Source organism: Candoia aspera, chromosome 1 (genome assembly GCF_035149785.1).
Source record: "Candoia aspera isolate rCanAsp1 chromosome 1, rCanAsp1.hap2, whole genome shotgun sequence".
Classification (NCBI taxonomy): domain Eukaryota; kingdom Metazoa; phylum Chordata; class Lepidosauria; order Squamata; family Boidae; genus Candoia; species Candoia aspera.
The window spans coordinates 53,047,068-53,071,973 of NC_086153.1; the positions used below are offsets into that span (position 1 = coordinate 53,047,068).

Genomic DNA, 24,906 nt, shown 5'->3' on the forward strand with positions numbered 1-24,906 from the left:
TAGGAAGAAAGGAAAACAGGATAATTCAACAAGCAATTGAATGGAATTGTTTTTGCCTACTTAGCAATTCTGAGGAATTCATGGTGGCAGCAGAGCTTTGGGGAGCAATTAGAATACAGCACTAATAAAACATAAATTAGGGCAGGTGCAGCTTTTAACAGCTCCTGAAGGTATCTGACCTCATTATAATAAGGCTCCTCATGCCACCTTGATATATATCCATAACTGCAAGACTTTAACATGGCTATTTTTCCTTTCCCTGACTCAAAGAATTATAAACTTGGAAAGGATCTTGGAGAACTTCTAGTCCATTCCAGACAAATGGCTGTCCAATTTTTGTTTGAAAATCTCCAGTGAAGGAGAATTCATGACTCCAGGAGGTAGGCTGTTCCACTGTTCAATGGCTCTCATAATCAGGAAATTACTTCTTATTTCAAGTTTCTCTCTCTCTCTCTCTCTCTCTGTAAAGCTTCCACCAGTAATTCTTTTCATACCCTTGGGCACTATGAAGAATAAATCCACACCCTCTGTTACCATGTGTTTCCTTAGCTTTCTCTTCTTTAGGCTAAATATCCCAATTTTTAAAAGTGTTCTTCCTAGGAATTAGCCTCCCTCACCATCTGTAATGGTTGCCTAATCCCAAATACTCAGTCTCACAAGCTCGGGCTTAAAGATAACTGATTTATTAAAGGAATAGTATGCAAATACAGAGAAAGCTGAGAATGAGCAAAAGCGCACCAAATACAAACTTAAAAGCATTGCCTGTGAGCAAGTTCCGCCCCCATCCCTTGTCAGTGCATACCCCCTCCCAGGTGCTAGGAACCGTTAGACGCGCCTGGGAAAGTAACCTTGAGCAGGCACGCAAACCCAAACATACATTCCAAACCCTCAAAACAACGGAGGGCGGAGGAATGGAAAAAGCCTGCATGGGCGAAGTAACACGGAACAGAAGATGACATGTGAAACGTTACAATGTTAACAGAACATTGAAATGGGTAACATGACATATCGCCCCCTCTCCAAAAGAATGCTATGGAGCAGGTTTGTCAGGATAGGTAGAGTGAAATTGGGCTATTAGGCGAGGTGAAAGTACGTCAGGAGCAGCGACCCATTCAGGATGAGGGAAATGTTTCCAACGAACGAGGTACTGCAAAGCGGAGCGCTGGCGGCGAGAGTCCAGGATAGATGTCACCTCGAAGTGTTGTTGGTTATCAATCATGAGAGGAGGTGGTGGAACGGGTTGAGGATGCCAGTGGTCCGATGGCAGGTAGGGCTTGAGTAAACTACAATGGAAAACAGGATGTAAACGTTTGAGGTTGTGAGGCAAAGCAAGTTTAAAAGTAACAGGGTTAATTTGTGCCACAATTGGAAAAGGACCCACGAACTTAGGGCCAAGTTTTTTTGGAAGGTTGTGGGGACTTGATAAATTTGGTTGATAAGTAGACTTTATCCCCGATAGTAAACGATGGTTCAGGTGAGCGCTTGGCATCGGCATGGCGTTTGTAAGTAGTCTGGGCATGGAGGAGAGCTTGTTGAATGTTAAGCCAGGAGTGTTTGAGAGAGTCGGCCCAGTCAGTGAGGGAAGCTGGCAGAGGTTGTGGATGGGGAAGGTCAGGAATAGGAACGAAATCGCGGCCAAAAACTGTTTTAAAAGGAACCTGACCAGTGCTTTGATGAACAGCATTGTTATAGGCGACTTCTGCAAAGGGGAGTAAGTCGACCCAATTGTCCTGCTGGTAATTAACAAAAGCTCGGAGATATTGTTCCAGTGTAGAGTTAACCGCCTCTGTAGAGCCGTCCGTCTGCGGATGCCACGCGGTGGATAGGGCTTGTTTGGTGCCTAGAAGTTTCAAAAATGCCCGCCAGAACTGTGACGTAAATTGTGTGCCCCTGTCACTCACCAAACGGGCAGGGATACCGTGGAGGCGGTACACGTGGACGAGGAAGAGGCGTGCCAGCTGTTGCGCGGTGGGGATAGACGCGCATGGGATGAAATGGGCTTGCTTCGAGAAAAAATCTTTGACCACCCAAATGACTGTTTTTCGTTGACTAGGGGGTAGATCAACGATAAAGTCCATGGATATGTCCTGCCAGGGGACAGATGGGGTGGCGACTGGTTGAAGGAGACCGTGAGGTTTACCCGTTTTGCGCTTTGTTGCTGCACAACAGGGCACGATGTGACATAAGTTTTAATGTCTTTGAGCAATGTTGGCCACCAGAATTGCCGGCGAACAAGGTGAAGGGTTTTTAAGTAGCCAAAATGTCCAGCCAGCTTGTCATCGTGGCAGCGCTGGAGTATTGTTTTTCGCAAAGCATCAGGTACATAGAGACGATCGTTGTGCCAGGCAAGATCGTCGGTGAAAGTTAGAGTGTTTCGATTAGCTTGTAACCAAGTATCTGTTTTAAGGTGGAGAAGCAACTGTTGTTGCAAATCTGAGGGAATTGACAAGCCTGGCGAGCGGCTGGGGGGTGGAGCGGCTGGAGGTTGTGTTTGCTGCACTCGCGTCTGACTGCGCGTTACCGCTGCCAAACTTAATTGTTTTTTGGTCCAGACGGTTCCTTGGACCGTTGGCCCTGGGCCAGCATCTTGGGGTCGGCGGGAGAGTGCATCAGCTAAAAAGTTCTTCTTGCCTGGTATGAATTTAAGGGTGAAGTCAAAGCGGCTGAAAAACTCAGCCCAGCGCAGCTGTTTGGGGCTAAGTTTGCGACTGGTGCTTAGGGCTTCCAGATTTTTGAGGTCAGTCCAGACTTCAAAAGGGTTGGAAGTCCCTTCTAATAAGTGTCGCCACGTTTCTAAAGCAGTTTTTACAGCAAAAGCCTCTTTTTCCCAAACATGCCATCTCCTCTCTGTTTCGGTGAATTTGCGGGAGAGGTAAGCACAGGGTTTTAAGGTGCCAGAGTGGTCAGATTGTAGCAAGAGCGCTCCAATGGAAAAATCAGAAGCATCCACTTGTACCACGAATGGTTTAGAGGGGTCTGGATGCTGTAAAATTGGCTCTGTGGTGAAGATTTGTTTGAGCGCTTCGAACGCCTGCTGACAGGTCGGAGTCCATTTAAGGAGCGCTCCTGGGTTCTTTGAACGTCGCGTATCCCCCTGTCCTTTGGTTTTTAACAGCTCAGTAAGGGGGAGGGTGATTTCCGCGAAATTTTGGGCAAATGCCCGATAAAAATTGGCGAATCCGAGGAAACTTTGTAATTGTCTCCTGGTGTGGGGAGGCTCCCATGCCACAATAGCTTCCACTTTTGCAGGGTCCATCTCAATGCCCTTAGCGGAAATTCGATAGCCTAGATAATCAATTTGTGACTGATGGAAGGCACATTTTGATAGTTTGGCATACAACTCTGCTTTTTTCAATTTAGCCAACACCTGACGCACCAAGTGGATATGTTCTGACATGGTTTCAGTATAAATTAATACATCATCCAAATATACCAGTACCCCCTTAAATAGGTGGTTGTGCAAGACCTCATTGATAAGTTGCATAAAAACCCCAGGTGCCCCCGATAAACCAAAGGGTAAGACTTTGTATTGGAAAGCCCCAAGAGGACAGTTAAACGCTGTTTTCCACTCATCCCCTTCCCTTATACGAATGCGAAAATAGGCTTCTCTCAAATCCAGTTTTGAGAAGATTTTGCCTCTGGCCAGATGTGACAACATATCTTTGATCAGGGGCAAAGGATATTTATTTAATATTGAGACTGCATTGAGCCCGCGAAAATCGGTACAAAGTCTTAATGACCCATCCTTTTTTGGCCTGAATAGGACAGGGGCTCCCACCGGGGAGTTAGCAGGCTCAATGAAACCCCTAGCTAGGTTTTTGTCAATGAGCTCCCTTAGCGTAGTGAGCTCTTTGGGAGACATGGGGTACATTTTTGGGTGGGGTAACTTTACATTTGGTAAGAATTCAATGGCACAGTCCGTTTTTCGGTGGGGTGGCAAGCGATCTGCTTCCTTTTCCCCAAATACCTCAGCAAGATCCTGATACTGACTGGGTAGTCCCTCAAGCGGTTGAAGCGTTTGTACAGTAGTATACGCTACCCCTCCACCCTCCATGTCTTCCAGTAGATCCTTTTCGGGTACCTTGTAAAATCCATCCGCAAAAGTCACAGTTCTATGTAGCCAGTTGATAAAAGGATTTTGTTGTACAAACCAAGGCATACCTAATATAACCAGAGGACCCCCCATTGGAGCTACAACAAAGGGCAGTTTTTCCTGATGGGATCCCATCTGCAAGGCGACTAGCCCCGTGGAATGAATGACTGCTTTCCCTCCCGCCGTAGTTCCATCCAATTGGGTGAAAATCATAGGTCTTGGCAAAGGAAACGTGGGTAGTTCCAGAGCCGCTACGACATCAGGGTGCATAAGGGAACGGGAGCAGCCTGAGTCGAGCATGGCCCAAACTTCCACAGTTTTGGTTTTTGATCCCAGTTTAACTTTTACAGTCAGTGTAGGGAAGTTTCCACTCACCGAATCGTGGTTACGCCCGGTTTCTTCCACCTGCCCTAGGGCGCCCTTCAGGGCAGGTGGTAGGCTTTTCCCGCTGGCTGTTCGAATTGCAACTCTTCTTCCTCTTCTCCGAAGGGTAGTTCTGGTGGGTTCAGTTCTGCGACGGCAGCTTTCAGTTTCCGTGGTAGAGCAGGCGACTTTACTGCAGGTTTCGTCTGTCGTTCTTCTGGACAGCGTCTGGGGCACGACGTGGCTCGATGCCCTTCCTTCCCACATCTCAAGCATTGACCTTTGGAGAACTGTCGTTCCCTTTCCTCTTCCCAGGCTTTTGGTTTGGGGCGGCTAGCAAGTCCAGTCGTGCGCGCTCCTCTGGCAAGTCGGGATTGTCTAAGCTCTTTGGTATGGGCATAGGTTTGCAGGGCATTTTCTGCGCTGCCCGCCAACTGGATCCACCCGTATAGCGTTTTAGGATCGTCTCTTCCTAGTGCCCAACGAAGAATTTCTGGTTCTAGCCCTTGCTTAAACATTTCAATTAAAGTTGGCTCAGACCAGTCTTCTACTTTCCCTGATAGCGCTTTAAATTCCAGCGCATAATTGGCAACTGAGAGGGACCCTTGGTAGAGCTTCCTCAGGGCGTTTTTAGCTGTTTCTTGGGCTAAAGGGTCTTCAAAATGCTGTTTGAGTGCCCACAAAAAGTCATCGAAGTCCTCTAACTCTGCTGCCTCGGTCTGGCACAATTGCACATACCAATCAGCTGCCCTCCCTCTCAGTTTGTTGGTAATAAAATTGATTTTGCCATGTTCTGACCGAAGGTTCCGGCCCCAATCCTCCATATAATTCTTAGCATTAGTGATAAAGAAGGAGAGCGTAGTGGGATCCCCATCGAACTTCACTCCAAACGGTGGGAAGTTTCTTACCGGCTCAGCTGGCTGTGGCGGTTCCGTGAATGTCAGCGTACGCCGAGCTCCCATGGGTGGCCGATCCCTAGGAGGTCTTGCCTCGTGCCCCCCCACCTGACGGGTTGATCGAGTCTTGCTTCTCCCCCTGGGTGGCAGGGTGCTATGCCTTGGGTATTGTGACGGCTCTTCCTCCCAATCTTCCGGGGTGGGCTCTGCACCCCTGGGGAGATCCTTAAGGATTGTCACTATTAGATCCATTTTGTCCTCTAATGCTCTCATACGAGCAGGAGTGACCGGCTCTTCCAGGGGTTGGTTGGTTACCACCACCCTCGGTGACAAGGGAATTTCGGGCTCCCAGGATAATTGTGGAGACCCCCTCCCAGGTGCTCTTTCCATTACAGTTTTGTGTTCACTCCTGAGGCTCTCCTGCATGGATATCAGCAACTCATCTAATTGGACATCCCGCATCTCCCGACGTGCCGCTCTTTGCGCTCTCGAGGTTAGAGCTGGCCGGATCCTTGCCGCCTCCTGCTCTTCCTCGCTCCCTTCACTTGCGCGAAGCTGATGTTCGGTCATCGCTAGCGTTCCCTCTTATCCAACGATTGGACGGGGCTAGCGGAATATGGTTAAAATGATTCTCAGCTTTATGTAATGGTTGCCTAATCCCAAATACTCAGTCTCACAAGCTCGGGCTTAAAGATAACTGATTTATTAAAGGAATAGTATGCAAATACAGAGAAAGCTGAGAATGAGCAAAAGCGCACCAAATACAAACTTAAAAGCATTGCCTGTGAGCAAGTTCCGCCCCCATCCCTTGTCAGTGCATACCCCCTCCCAGGTGCTAGGAACCGTTAGACGCGCCTGGGAAAGTAACCTTGAGCAGGCGCGCAAACCCAAACATACATTCCAAACCCTCAAAACAACGGAGGGCGGAGGAATGGAAAAAGCCTGCATGGGCGAAGTAACACGGAACAGAAGATGACATGTGAAACGTTACAATGTTAACAGAACACTGAAATGGGTAACATGACACCATCTTTATTGCTCTTTATTTGCACTCTTTCCACTTCCTCAGCATCTTTCTTGGTGGTAACCAAAACAATTAATAATTTGAAGTAAGCGGACAATTCTCTTTTAACTCTGGTACTTGGAACTCATTCAATGATACAGTACTGATCTTTGGCAAAAAATTGAGGAAAGGCAAAATGAAGAACTTCTTCACAGCATACATCTATAATTTGTTATTGCAAGCTTTGGCAAAGACTGGTAACTTACATGACTTTAGAAAGGAACTAGCAAGTATATACAGAAGAATTCTATGGCTGTCAGATATTATGACAATTTCTTAACTTTCAGATTCAGATGCAGCGGCCCCATCAAGTAGTCATTGCTAGAAATCCACAATGGAGAAAGTTGTGGTTTGTTGTGCTTGTAGATTTCTCAGGATATATGGATATCATTGGTGGGATGATGAAGTATACATAGATTTATTAGCGTTCTTTTATCCATAGAGAAAGAACTATGAGTTAGTTTTATAGCCATGAACAGAAACTGTAGTTCTGCCTTGATAAGCCCTATAAATCACTGTTGGTAGCTGAGTTCAGCCTGCTTCTTAATTTAGAAAGAACTTAATGGGAATTATAAAACTTTACTGTCTAGACACCTTAGAGAGGAAGCTTTTCAATTGAGAAATTCAATCTCACTATTTGTATTGCTAAAATTTACTTAGGTGTTCAAGGCTTTCTTTATTGATTACATCAAGGTTAGGTAGGACTAATAATATTCTCTTAAGCATGCTTATTCAGAAATCAGGATCTGTAGAATTAAATGGGTCTTACTAGTTTTTAAATACATTTAGGACTGGGGCTTGCTTAAACATGAAGCCAGCCCTGTCTGAGACTCTCAGAGAAAGTAATACATTTACAAAAACACTGAAAATATGTGAAATATCCAAAATCAAAAGTTAAATCATCCTCTCCTGACTTAAACCATTTTACCCAAAGCTATCCCAGAGACAGAGACCTTCTATCCTATCTGTGGAAAAACATTGGTTGTGTGGGCAAGTGATTAACCAGTTATGTGAAGTTTTCATCAGCATTTAACTGCTGAAAGATAACACCTTTCAGTAAAAGTGACCTTTTAGTCTATGGTCAACACATTTTAATAATTGTATGAAGTATTATCTGCTTTTATAGACCTAAGCAGTGACTTCGAGCAATGATGATAGTTCTGCTCTGATTAGTCATTCTGTTCTAAAAGTAGAACTTGCAACAGAACACTCTGTGGTATGTTCCTGCTTGGGATTCCTACAACCATTTCCAGAATGTGCTCTTCTGTTTCGCCACTGCATCAGATTTTCTGTTGTTGCTTTTTTTTTTTAAAGAGGCAGTTGCCGTTCTGTAGTCAGCAAGCATGGCCAAATTTCAATGGATTATTTGGGTTACAGTTACAGGTAGTCCTCAGGTTACAATGGCAATTGGGACTGGGAACTCCATGACTAAGTGATGCGGTCGTAAAGTGCGACACCACATGACTGCGTCACTTAGTGTATTTTTTTAAATAGTAATTTTATTAAAGGTTATAATTACAACAGTAAAAACTAATACAAAGTGGAAAAAATAGAAGTATAAAAAGAAAGAGTAGAAGGTGCAGAAAAGAAAAAAAATGGAAAGAATAGAGAAATAGAAAGAAAAAAAATAAGAATATAGTAAAGAAAAAGAAAAGAAATATATAAAGAAGTGACCTTCATCACAACAAGTATAAACAATTTTATTAACTTATCACCTCTTAAAATACAACAAATAATTTCTTCTTCCCATATCCCATCTCTTATCTGTAAATAAATCCATAAAGCACCGTCATTTCAGTCCTGATGTCAGCAAAAGTCCATTAAGGGTTACTAGAGATAACATACCTATTTTGACCTTGTTCAAATAAACCAAGCTGATATTCCTTCCTTTTACTTCTAACGATCTTAATCTTTAGTCCCTTCAAATAATGTCATAGAACTTGATTTCTTTTCATTTTTTCTTTGTCCCTTCTCACAGAATTCTTCAAAACTTTAACAAGCCTCTTTTGAAAATCCAATATAGGAAAATTATCCAGGTATATCCCTTTTAATTATTAAGACACCAATTTCTTTTGTATGTTCAGCGTAACATCTTTTTCCATGTCATTCTTGTAGAAATCCACTTTCAGCTCAGTTTCGATCTTATGAGATAGAGCTTGCTCCTCTTCCATAACACCTTTTAGACACAGTCTATCTATAGAGGCAGACACTTTTAAAATTAACTTCTGGGTCCATTGTTCAAAAATATTCTTCAGTATGTCCAACGTTAAAATATGTTGCTTCATTCTGTAATTGTAAATCGAATTTAAGTGTTCTCCTCCTTTAGTTCCCTCTAGTTTCTTCTAGTGTCCAATTTTTAAAATCTTACTTTTTTTAAAATCAAAACAAAGGCATTTTCCCACAGGAAGGATTCTTTATAATTAATTCCAACATCTTATTTCAAAAATTTAGTCCCTTAGTCTGTTTATAACTTTCTGAAAACGAAGGTTTTAATCACCCTTTTGCTGTTTATTTCCCCCAATTTTTTTTCTCTGGTCTCCCAGAGTTCTAAACCTGCCAGAGACTGCTATCTTGTGGTCTCCTCATGAGGAGCAGCTGTCTCAAGCACTTGTGGGCAATCTCAAGTCCTCTCCTTGTCTGGAGAGGAATTATCGAAGAGCCAATCTACTTGCTGGCACTTCATTCTGCCATGGTCGTCGGCTCTGCAAAAAGCTCCGCAAAAAAATGGTCTTCGTCCACCATTTCTTCCCTGTCGCTTAGTGATGGCAATTCCAAGAGTTCTTCTTGCCATCATTAAATGAGGACCGTGTAGGTTGGTAAGCTAGGACCTCACATGATCGCAACTTCCTGCTGGCTTCCCCATTGACTTTGCTTGTGGGAAGCCAACAGGCAATGTCAGAAATTGTAATCACATGACTGCAGCTTGCTGCAACATAGTAGTCATGGGGACACTGCAATGGCTGGAACTCCAAGGACCCATCATAAGTCCCCCTAATTCAGTGCCATCATAACTTTAAATGGTTGCTGAATGAATGGTCATAACCTGAGGACTACCTGGACCTTTTCTTTGTTGTTCTTTTACAAATCTTGAGGACCCTGAAAACCTAACAATCTTTGCTACATCTTTGTGGAAGATGGTATTTAGGCTATAGGAGGATTGGTTTTACTGTAATATATACTGTTAATACAAATACAGATTGTTTTAGCTCTGGTCCTTTTTGCAAATTTACTATGGTAGCAGGAAATTCTTAGAGGTATGCAGTGAGGCAAATATTTCTTTTTTGTCTTTTCAGATTGATGCACACAGTTGTCTTGATATAATTGTTTTTCCAAAGTTAGTAAAAAAAATTGTGTGCTTTTATTTTAATGTTGTGTTAGAAGACCGCTTTGCAGCCTCTGTTTTTGACATATTTCTGCATGCTGATAAACCACAAGGATAATGCTGTTAGGCTCAAAAGGAGGGCCCGGTTGCTGTATGAACTATATGAACTGTATCTGCTGTGATGTTGCATTAAAACCATAAGAAGCTTGCTAGATCAGTCCAAAGGGCAATCTTGCTGAGTGTTCTGTTGCTGGAGTGGTCAAGCACAACCAATATAGGAGATCCGGTTACTCATATTCCAAAGAATTGATATTGGAAAATGCATTGCTTCTGAAACTGGAGACAATATATTGCCATCGTGACTAATAGTCATAGAGAGCCTTCTCTTCAAGGAATAGTTGATCTTAGATTTTAGAATTTATTTATTTGCCTATGCAGTGATATGTTTATTTGTATGTCACCTAAAAGTTTAGATGTTTATTGGTTATTATTATAAGCTGCTTAGAATAAAGCAGCTTATAATCATAACCAATAAACATCTAAAATCGACATAAAAACTGTGCTGACATCTAATCAAATCTGAAATGTACTATATTATGTGGGGATCTCTGCAGAAGAGCACAATTTTACTGCTGCCTGTATTATAAGGAAGGGAACATTCTGACCTTGGTGTTGTTTCAAAGCAAATGGGCTGTAACTAAGAAGGTAATATTTGGGAGGTGGGTGGATGGATGGATGGACAGATAAAGGTGACAGAGACCAAAGGCACAGATGGATTTATGGGTGATAAGACCTTGAATTGAATGTGCAAGCCAACCAGCAACCAGTGCAGCTCCTGCACTTTGCTATGCCAGCTTCCACTGGTCAGCAGGTAGGCAGCTGCCTTCTGTGCCAGCCGTAACTTCCAAGCCTTCTTACAGGGCAGCCCCACGTAGAGCAAGCTGCAGTAGTCTAACCAAAAGATGACAAGGGCTAGTATTCTTAGGGAAAGAGAAAGAGTTGGAAACAAGCCTTTTATCTTGAGGCTGTAGACTTCATTTCTAGTATCTTTGATGTCTGACTGGCGTTCAGAAGGAAGTGGCTTTCACTTTCCCATCCCAAGTAGCTAAAGCAAATCAGCTCCCTCTGATGATGAGGCTTCATTGGTCTTACTTTGCTGAGCATTTGTCAGCACTACAAGGTAAACCAGATCAGCAAACCGACTCCATGGGAAGTCTAGAACTAAACCTTATTGAGATATGCTACAGTAACAGAATCTTGCAAGTCTGCCTGTGTTTTCCCTCCTCTTTATACCCCAGGTAGTTGGGGGGAGTCAGCCTTTCTCATTTTCTCCCACCTGCCTGGGCTTAATTCTGTTCCTGATGTTTTCCTAACAGCTTCTGGCTGCTTTCTCCAAGGTCATCTCCTACAGCATTTGTGTAGCACCCTGTTATTTTCTGGATGGTTCCTCCACCTTCTTCTGCAAGTATCATTTTTTTTTATTACACAGGAATCAGAAAAAAGTTGTTGTCATCCCACCCCCTGTATTCTGTCCCTGCTTCTGGGAAAGCTGAAACTTCTTCCTCATTTGCTCAGCTATGCAACAGCTGCTTAGGAGGATCACTTATCTGACTGTTGGAAGACTGTTGCACCACCATGCCACTGTGAGTGGGGATAAGGATGAGGTCCCTTTTCCTGCTGCACTATCATTAGCAAACTTACTTTGCTGCAACAACAAATCTTGCTGTCCGTGCATGATTTCATAGGAGGCGTAAGCCATTACAGAACAAATTGAGCAAAAGCCTGAAAGGCAATTGTATAGTTTTTACAAGTGCTACTTAATAATAATACCAGATTATTTATGAACAGGTTAAAAAGCATTAGTACCAGTACAGATGCTTGTGGAAAAGCACCATGCTTTATATCTGTTTTGCAAGAATGGTGTTTTATGTTCATTCCCTGCTATCTGTTGTTTAACCAGATACAGTAATGCTTGGTTAAGTGATATTTACTCTTATTTCATGACTGTCAAGCTTGTTTGGAATTCTTTGGTAAGAAACTTTGTCAAAAGCTTTTGAAAGTCCAAATAAGCGGGGCTTCTGGATCATGCACTGCCTTTTTGATTCCTCATTCCTAAATCCAAGAGGACACAACTATACCCACATTTTCCCCTGCTCGCTGTAAAGAGCAGGGCCGCAACTGGGGCGGGGGCAAGCAGGGCATGTGCCCCGGGTGCGGTGCTGGGGGAGCACCAAAATGAGTGCGGAATCCATGTTTGTCCCAGGTGACACAGACCCTAGTTGCGGGCCTGGTAAAGAGGCACTTTCAGACATGAAACATGAACCAAATTTAAAGATGATGCTTGGCATGCATGGCTGGGGTTTTGGTTTTTTCCTTCTGGTATCATTTTGACATTAATCCTGAATTGTCAGCTAGTAGCAAATAAGGAGGTACAAAACTGTGGCAGAAGGAAGATGTATTTTGACAATTTTTACTTACCACAGCATAGAAGGAATACTTAGTTTGATAAATTCTCACAAAAGACATAGTGAGAACAGAAAATGGCCCTCTGTAGGGCCTTTCCATTGGCAGTGATGAGTGAGAGAGATGGAGTGTGTGAAGTCTGCCTGCTCTCATCGTAGTCCAAATATGGGTTTCATGGTTTGTAGTCTGTCCTTTCATATTTAAACTTCCTTCTAAGACACTGCTGCAGCTGTCTTATGTGACAGGAAGAAAACCCGTAGAAGCCTTCTCCAGCAGCACAGTTCCAAAAATCTGACCCAAGAGGCGACAAAAGATTAATTATTAAGTAGCGCTTGTAAAACTGCAATGACTTTTCAGTGTTTGCTCAATTCATACTTTAACAGCTTAAGCCTCCCATGAAATAATGCATGAATATCAAAATTTGTTGTTGCAGCAGAGAAAGAAGTAAGTTTAGGTGCTATTTAAGCCTTTTATGGTTAACTATGCAAGTCTTGTAACAGTTCTAAATGAAAAAAGTGCATGAACATTGAAGAAACTTTGTTATATAGTAGTTACATTTTTTTTCCTGTAACAAGAAGTGAAATGTACCTTATCCTGATTAAAGACTGAAATAAATTTGATTGATTGAAGTATTTAGTGACTCGGTGGGGCACAGTTCTAAGGCCTTTTACTCTTAAATAAAAAAGGCTTACTTTACTTTCTGTTTTGTTTTCCCACCCACTCCAGCAAGATTTGCTGCTGAATGAATCAGTGGCACAACTGCCTATTCTAACTAGGCAATAGTTCTGGAAGAAAATATCCATTGGTTACAATGTAATTTCATAACACAATGTATTTCTCATGGCTGTTCTTGGAGAGAAAGATGTCAGCAATCTGTACACCCCCCTGAAAAACATTCCCAGAAGTCTTCTAGAATTTCTACTGCAATGTTGACTTGAACTTCAAAAATATTTTCTCCCTAATCTTCAAGCAATACTGAAAAAGCCATATCAGACACTTTGCTTCAGCACAGCAGGACTAGTTAACATTCACTTCTGAATGCTTGTGTAAACCCATGGATTCTAGAACAGACGACACATATATTGTGTGCTGCAGTTCCATCTGCATCATGAAGTGCTAGTTCAACAGGAAAAACCTCTCCTATAAGAGATTTATAATATCTGAAGGCTTAATCAGTGATGGGCAAGAGCAATATAGCCGGCAGAATAGCGTGGTAACTTCTAAGCTGATGGAATGGGCCATACTATTTCAGGCTATGAGTGGGCAACTAGTACCAGGGAACTTTTCTTCAGAAATCTAAACACCTCCATAAGAAGATAGTACTACACTAAAGGGAGACATGTAAAAAAAATATTTCCCTGTTAGGGAAGAATCTTCAGACTTGAATTTAATCTTGGAGCAGGTTCTTCAGCATATTCTTCCCAGTTATTTTATAGATCATTGATTGATAAATTCAGGCCATAAGGCATTAAAACATTAAAAAAATGCATCAAAACAAGTCCAGTGTGGTTGAATATCATAAGAGGTTCTGGTTCTTCCATCAAATCCTTGAATGCCCCATAATATCCAGAATAATGTTGAGACTATTCCAGCAGTACAAATTGTGATAGATATCTTTCTGTTAAAAAAAAAAAAGCGGGGTGGGGGGAAGAAAGGTCCTAGATGAGGTATTAAATAGAACATCTCCCTGGAGTATTGCAGATCCAGGTGTGAGACCCAAATCCTGATAGCAAGTCTCTTTTTTAAATGATGGCCCAGAAAACATCCTTTATTTTCTCCCCGTTCATAATCCCTCCTCCCTTTTTGAGTGTACATGTTGTTTCTTGGTTTTGCTTGCCCTAGAAATAGCTAGAGAACATTCACAGTAAGCTTTTTCTCTGTGTACTTTACAGCTATAGGACCAGCAGAAATGTTTTTAAAAAGTGAGTTTGAAAGGTGTTTATTATTCTTTTTTAATGCTGCTTTGGGAAAACAACAAATGTTCAGTAAACAACAGAACTTGGAGATGTTATTTATAAAATCTGGTACTTGTGCTCAGTCTTATAAAATTGACTTATTTCATCTTTCTTCAGAAATATACTTGTTTGTTATCTGTGGCTCTTTTCCTTCCTTTGTAGCTGCTGTTAGCATTTAAATAATCCTTACAAAATATTATATCAAAAGAGGAATATAGAACAAATGGGCATAAGATTGAGTAATATAATGATAAAGGAAATTTTTGTCTGTCTAGGATATCATTTCCCATAATATGGATAGAATTGAGGAAATTGTATTGAAGACAATGGAATTTAGCGTTAAGTAAAAAATAGAATTTTACTAAAAAAAATTGAATAGTACTCATTTTTGAGTAGATGTATGTGGTTACACTATTCAAGCCCATCTTCCTAGTCAGGAAAGCTAGCAACCTGTTTCTGTTTAAATGAAAACAGCATCTTGGAAACTGATCTGTGAAAATAAATTCTGATACTTTCTTCTACTTTTAAACAATCTATAGTAAACTGCAGCAGAGTCTGGTTGGTCATCAGTTGAGATGAACTAGATATTCTTTGAAATACTTCCAGATCACATACAGTTCTGTGATCTTTGCACTTGAACTTTGAATACTACTAAGGTTCTACTAGGTTTTGATTCTGTTCCATAAACTGCCCTAACTTGGTTCACATTGAAAATTTAATTTCAAGCAGTTCATTCCTTGCTAGTTACTGGAAATCCTTCCCTCTTGCATTGATAATTTATTTTCAGCCTATTTGGAAAAAGTGTCCTGCAGCTTGCAGAGAAGAAATGGAATATTTTACTGCCTCTATTGGGTGAGTTATCGGAACAAGTTTCTTCCCCCTCCCCGCTTGGTCCCCCCTTGGTTAAATGGATGGTGGCAGGGAAGAAAAAAAGGGAAACAATTCGTTCTTGAGAGGCTTTCTTTTAGGTGTTTCAGCAATAACAACTCCCTTGTGAGAAGCTGTACTGTATGCTGTCTCTTACTTTCTTTAGGACGAGCGTTAATTTCAGTGTTAGAAATAGCATTTATTTTCCAAAATATGTTTGGCAGATTATGGTAGTTTTTTTAATCTTGAGTAACTTCCCAGTAAAGCTGCAGGAGATAGGGACCAAATCAAGATTTCAATCTTAGATTAATCAAGATTGCAATCATATTTCATCATATTTCAAGATTTCAATCATAGATTATAATCTACCATGATATACAAATCAGCTGCCGTGGCATAGTTAAAAAATTAGAGTGAGCAAACTCATGATTTATTACCATATATGAACCCTGCCAAGATTTAATCTAGGCAACACGGAGTTTTGCTCAGCAGAGTTTCAGTCTTACCTGAAAGCATTTTCTCCCCTCCCCTGAGGATCAAATGTACAGTTTGGGAATGTTCTTGGATCCAGTGTTGGAAGCACAATTTTATGGAGCATATTTGATCAACTAAGACTGATGAGTGAGGTTGTGAGGAGTTGCTTAGAGATTTGGGGCTACTTACCCTTAGCTATGGATAGAGATAGTTCTGCTACAGTTATCTGTGCTTCATGCTTCCATCTTGACGGTTGCACAGTCTGTAAACTAGACTCAAAATAATGAGGTAACAGGGACTGGTTATCAACTTCTTTGGCCATCTTACTTGGCTTCCATTTTTAGGCTCAGCTTAGAGTTTTTTGATTATGTGCCAATAATAATAATAATTATAATTTATATGCCACCCAACTTCCAGTGACTCAAGTAATCGTCAACTTTTAGTGACCACATAGATTTTCTCCACAATGAACTGCCCCTGACCTGGTCTTTCAGGTTTTTCAACTGTGCACTCATCACTATTGTAACTGATTCGATCCACCTTGCTGCTGGTCATCCTCTTCTTCTCCTTTCTTCCACCTTTCCTAACATTAGAGCCTTCTCTAGAGAGCTAGGTCTCTGCGTAATGTGTTCAAAGTAGGATAATTTGAGCCTGGACATTTGTGCCTTGAGTGAGAACTTTGGGTTGATTTGTTCAATGATGCATTTGTTTGTTTGTTTGTTTGTTTTTTGGCTGTCCATGGTATTCTCAGGAGTCTTCTCCAATACCAAAGCTCAAAAGCATCAATACTCTTCCTTTCCTTCTTCTTCAAAGACCAACTTCCACTTCCATAGAGTGTCACAGGGAGTACCATGGCTTCCACGATTCTGTTCTTTGTAGGTATAGAAACATCACAACATTTGTATATCTTACTGATAAATTAATCTTTAAAGCTCTGAGAGGCTTGGGCTCAAATTACATACATGATGACTACTTTCTGTATATTCCTACCTGGGATTTAAGACTGTACTCTGAGGCCTCTTCTTTTGAACAATCCCTGAATGAAGAATAGTAGCTGGCTGAGAGCAAGGAGGCAGTATCAAAATTTGCAAAAGAATATATAACTAATACCAAACAGCTGAGCAGACTTAATGTGAGTTATTGAAAAGAGATAGAGGAAATAAGCTGATAATAGCCAACAGAGTAGTAATTTGAATTTTCATTACCAGAAGTCATTTATACCCCTGCCCTTCCAAAGAAAAAGCCCTTTAATGAAAGACTTACGTTCTCAAATAATGTGATTGATTTTATGCACAAATAGAGAGATTAAATAATCACTTGCAAGTAGAATAGATTAGAAAAGTTAACATAGACTGTGGCTCATTAAACAAAGAAAGGTATTTTCAGGGAAGTCAGATCCTGTTTTTGACATGGTACCCTTCAGATGTGGAGGACTACAATTCCTTTCATTCTCAGTTGACCATGACCATTGGACAATAGGAGAAATTCAAAGGAGACTATGGCAGCTACAGTCTGTGCTAATCCTACTTTCTCCTCTCTGCAACTTGTTATATTTTCTGCCTTTCTTTTAAGAACTCAAAGTGATGCTTGTCATACTCTCTTTCCAGTTTTATCTCCAAAACTGTTTCTTGTACTTCTGATTTCCTAAGCATCTCCTAGGAAGATCCTTTGCATTTTCCTTTTTAAAGAAGGAATCCAAATGTAGCTTGGTATCAGCTTGCTTTCTCTCTAGCCCGATTAATACATTGTCAGCTGTGATCTGGGGAAAATATGCTGAGTTTCCTTTGCCTTTTGCTTTTCTCCCAAATAATTGCCTATGAATTGGCTGGAGTGAAGGCTACCTTTCATTTTCTAAGAATTTTAGAAATGAGTTAAGGTGCACATGGCTGCAAACATCCTTGCTAAAAAGTATAGATTTCTTAGGAGTTTACTTGCAGATTAGCACATGTGTGAGAGGGACTACTTGGCTGGAAATTTAATTCTTTTTGTAATGCCTAAATAGGCTGTTCCTTCCTTTCTTTCCCTCTCTAGTTAGTTTTCTGAGCACTTCATCTGTCTTCCTTGTTTGCCTCTGAATCTCAATGTTCTCAAGAAATAAAGTGAATTTCTTGCCATTTTAAAAATTTCTTAGAAAAGTTAAGTGGCAGGACTGAATGAAGGGCAGACTTTTTGTTTTTCAAGAGATGGCTTTTAGAATTTACAGGACTTACGAGAGAAAAAGATAAATGAACACTAGAACACATTTGGGCTGGAAAAAACAAAACAGCTGTTAGATGGCAGTGGAAAGCAAACTCTTTGCTGCCATCTAGTTGCCCTCTAGATTTTTTTAGCCCTAAATAAGTACTAAGACAGTTCCTTTCTTTATGATGAATAGATGTTTTATTCATAAATACATTCCATGTCCATAGTACGTAGTTTATATATACCATTGCTCTGAATTACCACTGGTATGATTGTCTAAGCCTGGAGTGCATCCACATTGATTTTTTTTTCATTATAAATATTGGGTTTTAGATGGATAGATTGAATGAATGAATGAATTCCTGGATTATTGTTTGTTGAGATATGTTATAAATGAAGATCTGCCTGATTCATTCTGACCATACAGTACTTCTTCATCCATGATTACGTCTTAAGATACTTAGTTTTATTCCATTAATATTATTCCTACTTTCTTTTGTTTCAGCTTGTATAATTAGGAAAGGAATATACAACTCATATATCCATCCAGCCTGTATCAATTTCTCATGTCAGAAATTTCTGCTTAATTCAATGACATTTTAAAATGCTTTTAATTTTGCATGTGTGACTTTCCCTAATACATGCAATTTCAGTAACATTTTCTGTTAAATATGCTGAGCAAAAAGTTGTTTTATAATCATTGCTTATCTATTTACAGCACTAAGCTGCTTAGCCCTAGCAACCCAAAAGCAGTTCTAACAAAGGTTTGCAGCACTTCTTAGGGAAGACAATGGTCTAGTTTGGCCTAATAGAACTCTCTCACATTTATGTCAGAGACACCGAGTTTTCTGTTTGTTCAATACAGTTTCAATAGATGTTTTAAAGAAATTATTTGTATAAATGTTTAAAGGGATCCTGGGGAGAAGGATTCTCTTATGTACAAAATAATTAAGACTCTTGAGGTAAAAATCACTTTCAAAACTAAGCTCTACCTAGAAGACAAGAAGTGTTCTTTGGTAATGCGGCATTGTTGAATTAACATCGGAGCAACTTACCCTATATTCAGAAGTAGTTAATGTCTTTCTGATTTGTCCATGCAGAACTTATTTGCGACAGCACAGTATGACAAAAGCTCCAGTAAGATTTGGGTCTATGCAATCTTGAAAATATTGCTAGTATCTCTGGGAAAATACTGAATTTTCTTAATGCTTATGATACATTTGGTGAAAGGTACCACTTCTGTTGCTGGATATCCCAGATTTTTGTCAGTAATAAGTAGAAATGGGACATTAGCATTTTATTCTATTAGTTCTTTGTAGATGTGTTCTGAAGCATTTTAAGATCTACTACATAGGGAGGAAGCTGCCACCATATGCGCATCCCAGCTGGAAGCTTATTCCGATTGATTGCACATGTCTGAAAATGCTGCTCCTTGCTTGTATCATCCTGTTCTCTTGCTTCCCCTTGTTTTCTCTAAACCCATCCTGCTCTATAGCTTGCAATTAACACCACTTAATAGCTGTTAAATAGGGTAATTGGCTGTTATCTTCACCGAGGTGTTCCTTCAGCAGCTGATACTTCTCAGTGAACCCAGGCTAACAGCCCTCGAGCTGTTAGAGAAACTTAAAGTGAAATTCAATTATTTCCTTGCTCTAAAAAGCAAGGGTTCCTTTCTGACCTGTAAAGTTGGGGGTGATGGCTGGGAAAGGATGAATTAATCTTTTCCTTTTCCTTAGAACAAATCATAGCAGATCACAGAGTTTTTAAGCTCTTTTGAGCTTTCCAAAGTAAACCATCCTCCATGACGATCTGAAGGAAGCTTTTGCTTTTTGCCTACTCACTTCATTTCAAGTAATCATAATCATATATCATTCTTCAAAATAACTTTAATGAAAAGGCTTGACCTGCAAGGTAGGAAAGGTCAAGAAACAGGCATGGCAAAGATTCGAGCAATGCTCTTCCTTTTTGTAGGGTAGAATAAGATAATCTTGAAGGCCTGTTCAAGTTTCTCTCCCCACCTTATACTAAACAAAATCTTTGAATTTTCAAAGATTCTTTGAATTTTCTTCTCATGCTTTCCTCTTTTTCAGGACTGAATAATCTTTTTCCTCTTAGTTTTCTTATCAGTTTTCAGCAATACATTTATTCATTGTAATTTACATTGGATATATAAAAGCATTATGAATGAATTGAAGAAGAGAGAAGCTATTAGCATGTTGTCCATTGAGAATTCCTAAAACATTCCTGCAAGGGAAGAGGAAATAACCAATCAGTCCTTATCAAAGCTAGTATATTAGCAGATCAGCCATAAAAAGGATCTATGGAAAAGAATAGATTAAAGATTCTTTGAGCGATATCTTATTTCTCTCATGGCTCAGATAATAACTTAAGTGCCCATGATGCAGTGTTATGGCTCTGTAAAATGCCTTGATAGAGTTTATCAAGGAAATTATCTCAGGTGAAATGTTCAGCATCACAAGTTGTGGAGGACTGAGGGGGACCAATTAGTTACCCTAAAAATGAATATTTAGTTGATAGAGACACCATCTTTGCTAAATGGAAAATATGTTGCATTCCAGCTGAGGTCATCCATGTGGCAAACCAGTAGAGCATACATGTACCTATCATATATTAACATGTAATATATAAATAACCAGGTTGTGTAAATTGTACAATCACTGAAATAAGCTGCTGAACCCAGCTGAACCCAGAGGTACTAGCAGCCATTTTGAAGGCCTTTAAAGGACGTGGTGCCCTGACATTTCAGGTAACAGGTCCAGAGAGTTTTGGTCCAAATGGTTCACACAATCCTAGGAAACACTTGCTTCTCAGTTGTTTTTCAGAGGAGTATTACTTGTTCTAGGTGTACTTTGATTTTTCAGATTGGAGATAAAATAACACAGAAATATAACACAAAGCAGAATGAGGTGGAAAAGAGACTTAATTGTTGGCAAAGATGAATTACCAATTCATTTGATAAGATGCAATTAAAAGTGGCTGCCATCTGCTTCATCCAAGGGTGCCCAGGCAAGGTTTTCAAATGAAGAAGAGTCAGCAATATTCTGACATCAGTATGTTGTACACAATTAGATAATGTCAAATCTTCTGTCTGTCCACTAATGTATGATATATATATAGAATTGCTGTTTTGAGTATGAGAGCTATTTTAAAGCAGCCATCACTGGTGCTCATTAGAGAAGCCCCACACCATTAGGATATAGTTCAAACAATATTTCAGGATGGATTTATATGAATACATATATCAGCTCAGAAAGAAGATAAACATAAAGCCACAGCAACCCTGGCTTCATTTGCTGCTTATATAGATTTTTCAGTCAGGTTTTAGGCCTGGGCGTAGTACTGAGATAGCATTGAACGCACTTGTGGATGACCTCTGGTGGGCTTGGGCTGGGGATGGTCCATGCCTGCCTCTTCTTGATCTTTTAACAGCGCTTCCGGACTGGCTCAGGCAATTGGGGGTGGGGGTGGGGGTGGGGGTGGTCCTCCTCCTTACTTCAAGGCTGGTTCTATTCAGGATTGGTAATGATGGAGAGCTCTAGCCCTAGGCCCTTGCTGCGAGGTGTGTGTGTGTGGGGTGCACAGGGCTTGTTGCTCTCCCCACTCATATTTAACATCTACACAGAGCTCTAGGTTCATGTAGGCAGCACAGGCTTAGATATCATTAGTATGCTGATAATACCCAGTTTAGATATCTCAACCCTGGGATGAACAAAGTGATGCTGTCAAGGTTCTGTCTCAGTATTTTGAGTTTGTGGGAATTTGGATGAAGGAAAAAAAAGGCTTAGTCTCAATCCTGGCAAGACAAAGCCACTGTAGATTTTGGAACTACCCTGCTCCAGAGCCCTTCCATTGTTAGTGCTTGATGGGATTGTACTTCCCGAGACAGAACTGGTGCACAATTTGGGGGTCCTCCTATACTTCTTATCTTCTGCTCAAAGAGCAGATGGCAACCAAAGCTAGGAGGGCTTTTGCACAAATCCATTTTGTGCCAGTTGCACCCATTTCTGGATTGCAAGCTCATACTCAGAGTGATTTATGCCTTAGTCACCTCTCATTTGGATTACTGCAATGTGCTCTATGTGGGCTGCCTTTGAAAACCAGTCAAAGGCTACAGATGGTCCAGAACATGGGAGCATGAGTAGTTATAGCAACACCTTGATACACCACTAATTCATGAGCTGTGTTGGTTACAGGAGGGCTTCCAGGTGCAGTTCAAGGTGCTGGTGGTCATCTGTAAAGCCCTACATGGCACAAGACCTGGATATTTGAGGGATGGCCTATCTCCAGTCATCTCTGCCTATCCCATGAGATCCCAAAGGGTTGGCATGCTCTGATTCCCATCAGTTAAACAGTGTCACCTGATGTGACCCAGAAGACATGCCTTCTCTGTCACAGCACCTGCCCTGTGGAAGAACATCTTCACCCCAGATTTGGCTGGCTCCAATCCTGGCTCCAGTCCTTTTGGCTTTTAAGAAGGCCTTGAAGACTTGCCTTTTTCTTCAGGTAACGGGCCAGGATGACATATGAACCTCCTGTGAATGAGTGTTGTGTTTTGTTCCTGATGCAGTACACATCTTATTTTTTATTGGTGTTTTTATATTGTGTCTTTTTTAACCCTGTTAGCAGTCACTAAAGTGAATGCATGCATGCACACATGAATAAATAAATAATATGCATTTACAGTACATATTCATAAGCACACACTCCATTCTCTTTCTCTCTCCATTCATTATAGTGACCACCATGCTGAATACAGTGAATATATAGTTCCTCCTCTTTCTGTGATTTATCCAAACCTAAATTATAAGACAGAATGCAGTAATTCAGAACAAACTTTAATTTAGCCAGATAGAATGAACAAATCTCAATCCACCTCATTCTCATTCTCAGTAAAGCTCCATTTCAAATCTGTTACTTTATAAATGGCTGTGCCCTTCACCTAAGAGGGATTTCCCTCCCCCCCCCCCACCACCACCCTTGCTTTTAGAAAAACATGATGGAGAGAGAACTGGAGTACAGATTATGCAAACAGCAAGTCTCTCTCAAATCAGAGTGATCTTTAATCAGTTGTGTCATCACTGGTTACCAGTCGCAACATCTTGGGCTTGAGAGGTGTTCTTAGTTTCATCATCCATTGTACCCTAACATCCAGTGACCATGTTTTCTGAACTTCTTTGGCAAGCTGGGCTGCCTTAGGAACATCTATTTTATGAAAAGGACTAGTGAGTTAGTCCCTGTTTCTTCCACTTCGGTTCCTGACAATGAAGGAAAACACCTTCACAATTTCTTATGATCTTCTGTCCTTTGCATGAAGATTCTTTATTTGAAATTTGGCCTTAATATTTGCCATTATAGGGACTTATTATTGTACATTTCAGTACATTCTATCCCCAAACAACAAAATTGTTTTTTTTTTTTAATTCAAGTTTTAAAGGAGCATAGTTTGAAAACTCTTACACTGAATTCTGTGAAATTTGGTCTGCTTCACCCTCTCTTTTCAGGCAATATGCCTGTACATTTTATTCTGACTGGAAATCAAGAACATTACAGTGCTTTCAGTCTGACTATAGGAGAAAGAAACTTTGCTATTCCGAATCTCCCAGTCCTGGCCTTGAGTCATTTGGGTGATCTCCAGAGTCCCCATTTCTGGAAAAGAAAATGTAAAAGTTCACTCAAAACTTTCACTTGGTAGGTGGACCTCTTGTTCAATCCATAGTCTCTGTATCCTCCTAATTCTTCCCCATGATTAAGGGCATGTTTTTTTCAATTGCAGTTGAAATCTTCATACGTGAGATATTAAATAAAACCAGAAGTTTCTGGTTTTCTAGCCAGATGAAATCAAGTACAGGTCCCTCCTCCCAGGTATATAAATGCTTAGGAACAATTTGCTTTCTAGGGGCATTAGTTCAATTATATATCAAAACTGAATAAGTGATGGGTGTCAGTTTTAACTTAAGTGTCAAAATATTAGGTTAACACAAAAGGTGCATTATAAGGAAATCAAGTTTTTTTTAATGTTTAGATGTCTGTCTATCTCAAACTAAACTGCTTTGCAAGTGTTATTAATAGTGCTCGCCTGACACCATGATTAAAGCATTGTGCTTTGTCTTCTGTTTTTTCTTCCTGTTGAGAGCATCTACACTATGTTCTGTTTTTTACAGGTGATAGACCAATGTACAGTTTCATAGTATGAGGTCCAAGCACTGACAGTAATTTATCACAACTGGACATTGTTTTTCAGCATTGATTTATAGCATAGCTGCCACTTTTCCAGCAAGAAAAATTAATTACGACCACAAATTTATTAAAAATGTCTTAATGGTGGATATTTATAAAACTGAGCAGCTCAACATTTAAAATAAATTAAGCTAAGAATGTTTTAGCAGTGTCTAAATGATTGCAAAGGAGGAATGTCTCTTAGTATTAAGCTATATTTAAAATGCAATAATCCATTGAAAGCTTTCAGAAAATGGCAGAATGGAGTTGTAAATTAAGAACAGTTCAGTACTGAAGATGTGATGTGATTAGCCCATGAAGCAGCAGCTGGTCATTAGGGAGATTTCCCCCCATCCCTTTTTAACTGGTATTCCAGCATGCTGAGTTGTAAAACTAGAAAATGAGATTTGAAAAATTAGGACCATTTTAAAGGCTTGCTAGGTAAATTATATAACTGGGCATGAGAAGAAACATAAAACTAAACCAAAAAACCCCCCAGAGACATGTTATTTTAAAAAATATTCTAAGAACTACCATTTGTGTCAGGAAACTAAAAGGAAACTATACACTAAAAGGTAACTATACACTGAAATTCTGTTGCAGCTATGGCTACCATACCCCGACTGCAAAAATCCAAGCAATCATTAAATGAGAGCAAAGAGTCACAGGGAACCCTTTGGTGCCATCTAGTGGTTGCTTGCTTTTTGCAATCCAGATAAGGAAGCCCTAGTGCTGTACTGTGCAGTATAGCATTCCATCCAGGCCAGTTATACAGGACAGGATATGATATAATTAATGCTGGAGGGTGATTTCTTAAAGATTTGGGGGACCAGGCCTAAGAGTTGCCCCCCCCAAAAAAGTAGAATATAAATGTAATGAATACAATCATCCAGTATATCTGAGCATCATCAGGCTGAATTGAACATCTCTTGAATCAGCTCTGAAAACTGGCTCGTTCTCATGCCAGCAGGTCCAATCATCGCTTGCTTTCT

At 40.4% G+C, this 24,906-nt stretch overlaps 1 protein-coding gene across 2 annotated transcripts in view; it reads left to right on the plus strand.

Annotated features, from left to right (window-relative positions):
- The window catches only part of CNIH3 (cornichon family AMPA receptor auxiliary protein 3), a 68,722-nt gene that overhangs the window by 38,081 nt on the left and 5,735 nt on the right, over positions 1 to 24,906 (plus strand). The gene's annotated exons all lie outside the window — the stretch shown is intronic.